This window comes from Palaemon carinicauda, chromosome 38 (assembly GCF_036898095.1).
Source record: "Palaemon carinicauda isolate YSFRI2023 chromosome 38, ASM3689809v2, whole genome shotgun sequence".
NCBI classification, from domain to species: domain Eukaryota; kingdom Metazoa; phylum Arthropoda; class Malacostraca; order Decapoda; family Palaemonidae; genus Palaemon; species Palaemon carinicauda.
Window position 1 is genome coordinate 46,600,834 of NC_090762.1, and position 4,625 is coordinate 46,605,458.

Genomic DNA, 4,625 nt, shown 5'->3' on the forward strand with positions numbered 1-4,625 from the left:
ACAAACACTCCTAATGTTTTAAAGTTTATTCTCTTGTCATTTCTGTTATTAACAGGTTTGATAATAAAAAAGGTCCGGATTGTAATCCTGCAGTGTTATTAACAGGTTTGGTAATAATAAAAAAGGGGCCGGATTGGATTCTTGTAGTGTTACTAACAGGTTTGGTAATAAAAAAAGGTCCAGTTTTGAAACTTGCAGTGTTATTAACAGGTTGGGTAATAAAAAAGGGCCCAGATTGGAATCTTGCAGTGTTATCAACAGGTTGGGTAATAATAAAGAAGGGTCCGGATTGGATTCTTGCAGTGTTACTAACAGGTTTGGTAATAAAAAAGGTCCAGTTTTGAAACTTGCAGTGTTATTAACAGGTTTGGTAATAATAAAAAAGGGTCCAGACTGGAATCTTGCAGTGTTTTTAACAGGTTGGGTAATAAAAGAGGGCCCGGATTGGAAGCTTGCAGTGTTATTAACAGGTTGGGTAATAATAGAAAAGGACCTGGATTGGAATCTTGCTGTGTTATTAACAGGCTTGGTAATAATAAAAAAGGACCCGGATTGGAATCTCGCAGTGTTATTAATAGGCTTGGTAATAATAAAAAAAGGACCCAGATTGGAATCTTGCAGTGTTATTAACAGGGTTTGGTAATAATAGAAAAGGACCCGGATTGGAATCTTGCAGTTTTATTAACAGAATTGTTAAAAATAGAAAACGACCCGGTTTGGAATCTTGCAGTGTTATTAACAGGTTGGGTAATAAAAGAGGGCCCGGATTGGAAGCTTGCAGTGTTATTAACAGGTTGGGTAATAATAGAAAAGGACCCGGATTGGAATCTTGCTGTGTAATTAACAGGCTTGGTAATAATAAAAAAGGACCCGGATTGGAATCTCGCAGTGTTAACAATAGGCTTGGTAATAATAAAAAAAGGACCCGGATTGGAATCTTGCAGTGTTATTAACAGGGTTTGGTAATATTAGAAAAGGACCCAGATTGGAATCTTGCAGTTTTATTAACAGGATTGTTAAAAATAGAAAACGACCCGGTTTGGAATCTTGCAGTGTTATTTACAGGTTTGGCAATAATAGAAACGGAACCGGATTGGAATCTTGCAGAGTTATTAACAGGTTTGGTAATAATAAATAAAGGTCCGGATTGGAATCTTGCACTGTTATCAACAGGCTTGGTAATAATAAAAAAGGACCCCGATTGAAATCTTGCAGTGTTATTAACAGGTTTGGTAATAATAAAAAAGGGTCGGGATTGGAATCTTGCAGTGTTATTAACAGGTTTGGTAATAATAAAAAAGGGTCTGGGTATGAATCTTGCAGTGTTATTAACAGCTTTGGTAAAAATAGAAAAGGAACCGGATTGGAATCTTGCAGTGTTATTTACAGGTTTGGTAATAATAAAAAAGGGTCCGGATTGAAATCTTGCTGTGTTATTAACAGGCTTGGTAATAATAAAAAAGGACCCGGATTGGAATCTTGCTGTATTATTAACAGGTTTGGTAATAATAAAAAAAAGGTCCGGATTGAAATCTTTGCAGTGTTATTAACAGCTTTCGTAAAATTAGAAAAGGAGGCGGATTGGAATTTTGCAGTTTTATTAACAGGTTTGGTAATAGAAAAAGACCAGGTTTGGAATCCTGCAGTGTTATTAACAGGTTTGGTAATAATAGAAACGGACCCGGATTGGAATCTTGCAGTGTTATTAACAGGTTTGGTAATGATAGAAAAAGACCCAGTTTAGAATTTTGCAGTTTTATTAACAGGTTTGGTAATAATAGATAAGGATCCGGTTTGGGATTTTGCAGTGTTATTAACAGGTTTGGTAATGATAGAAAAAGACTCAGTTTGGAATTTTGCAGTTTTATTAACAGGTTTGGTAATAATAAATAAGGATCCGGTTTGGGATTTTGCAGTGTTAATTACAGGTTTGGTGAAAATAGAAAAGGACCCGGTTTGGAATCTTGCAGTGTTATTAACAGGTTTGGTATTAAGAGAAAAGGACCCGGATTGGAATCTTGCAGTGTTATTAACAAGTTTGGTAAGAACAGAAAAGGACCTGGTTTGGGATCTTGCAGTCAATCAACCAAGATGATAATTTACTCCCTTGTCATCGAGTAAAAAAACAGTATTTCTGTGGAAGTCTTGAGGAAAAATGTCGAAGTAACGAAGCGTTTTACGCGATTGTGTTCAGCGTCAACAGAAAACATTGATCTCTGTGGCCCTTCCCTCGCGTAATTGATATGGAAATTAGATAACAAAGCCAACTGGTTAGGAATGACCCAGTAAATTAGGGGACCTAGAGATAATTTTGATTCATTTTAGCTTCATGTTGACTCAGCATTATCAGGATGTGTCAGTTCCGTTCGGAGATGATGGGTGGGAGCGGATTTTAAAGATAAAATGATTGCAGAGTCTACTGAATTTATTAGATGCCTAATGAAGTCATGTAACTTCCCCACGTATACCTCTTAAATAAAGAAGGTTAAGAATTAAAACATAGGCTGAAACTGGATTTGACCTCTTAAATAAGGAAGGTTAAGAATTAAAGCATAGGCTGAAAACTGTTACGACCTCTTAAATAAAGAAGGCTGAGAATTAATCCATGGGCTGAAAAATGGTATGACCTCTTGAATAAAGAAGGTTGAGAATTAAAGCATGGGCTGAAAACTGGTATGACCTCTTAAATAAAGAAGGTTAAGAATTACAACATAGGCTGAAAACTGGTATGACCTCTTGAATAAAGAAGGTTAAGAATTACAACATAGGCTGAAAACTGGTATGACCTCTTGAATAAAGAAGGTTAAGAATTACAACATAGGCTGAAAACTGGTATGACCTCTTGAATAAAGAAGGTTAAGAATTACAACATAGGCTGAAAACTGGTATGACCTCTTGAATAAAGAAGGCTAAGAATTACAACATAGGCTGAAAACTGGTATGACCTCTTGAATAAAGAAGGTTAAGAATTAAAGCATGGGCTGAAAACTGGTATGACCTCTTAAATAAAGAAGGTTAAGAATTACAACATAGGCTGAAAACTGGTATGACCTCTTGAATAAAGAAGGTTAAGAATTACAACATAGGCTGAAAACTGGTATGACCTCTTGAATAAAGAAGGCTAAGAATTACAACATAGGCTGAAAACTGGTATGACCTCTTGAATAAAGAAGGTTAAGAATTACAACATAGGCTGAAAACTGGTATGACCTCTTGAATAAAGAAGGTTAAGAATTACAACATAGGCTGAAAACTGGTATGACCTCTTGAATAAAGAAGGTTAAGAATTAAAGCATGGGCTGAAAACTGGTATGACCTCTTAAATAAAGAAGGTTAAGAATTACAACATAGGCTGAAAACTGGTATGACCTCTTGAATAAAGAAGGTTAAGAATTACAACATAGGCTGAAAACTGGTATGACCTCTTGAATAAAGAAGGCTAAGAATTACAACATAGGCTGAAAACTGGTATGACCTCTTGAATAAAGAAGGTTAAGAATTAAAGCATGGGCTGAAAACTGGTATGACCTCTTAAATAAAGAAGGTTAAGAATTACAACATAGGCTGAAAACTGGTATGACCTCTTGAATAAAGAAGGCTAAGAATTACAACATAGGCTGAAAACTGGTATGACCTCTTGAATAAAGAAGGCTAAGAATTACAACATAGGCTGAAAACTGGTATGACCTCTTGAATAAAGAAGGCTAAGAATTAAAACATAGGCTGAAAACTGGTATGAACAACCCAACTTACTGGATCATTCTGAGACATGAGATAACATAGTATATGAGACCCGTCAAAAATGATGGATAACTAGTTAGAAAAATATGCACACACACGAACACCTCAGATTCAAACCTTCCCACTCATTCCCCCATTCCTAACCATAACCCCTAACACCAGGTTATGGCTACTCCCTCTCCCCCTAACAGAGGGACGGGGAGAGACCGAGTAATTAAACGTGTGGTAAAGCCGCTGAGTGTAACCAAAAAGATATATATATATTCTTTTTTACAAGGTAACACATGGCATGCAATGGACTAATAACGAGAAATTATTCCCAGGACTGTCATGAAAATATGACTGGTGCTTTCATTACTATGCCTCTTAGAATAGAAAAAGAAAGAACCTATTTTGTCCAAATGACGAAGCAAAATAAACTATATTTAAGCAGAGACTTTACGAATATGGAAATTTAAGATTGGTAATATTTATTCTAGGAATAAAATTTGTATTATTATTATTATTATTATTATTATTATTATTATTATTATTATTATTATTATTATTATTATTATTACCTGATAAGCTACAACCCTGATTGGAAAAGCAGGATGCTATAAGGCCAAAGGCTCCAATCGTGAAAAATAGCCCAGCGAGGAGAGGAAAGGAAATAAGGATATAAATAAACTAGAAGAGAGATAATGAACAATAAGAAATATTTTAAGAACAGTAGAACCATTACAATAGATCTTTCATATAAAAACTATAAAAACTTGAAAAAAAGGAAGAGAAATAAGATAGGAAAAAAAGTGCCCAAGTGTACCCTCAACCAAGAGAACTCTACCCCAAGACAGCGTTAGATAAAAATCTGTAAAACTCATATGTCAGGGAAATTAAGTAGG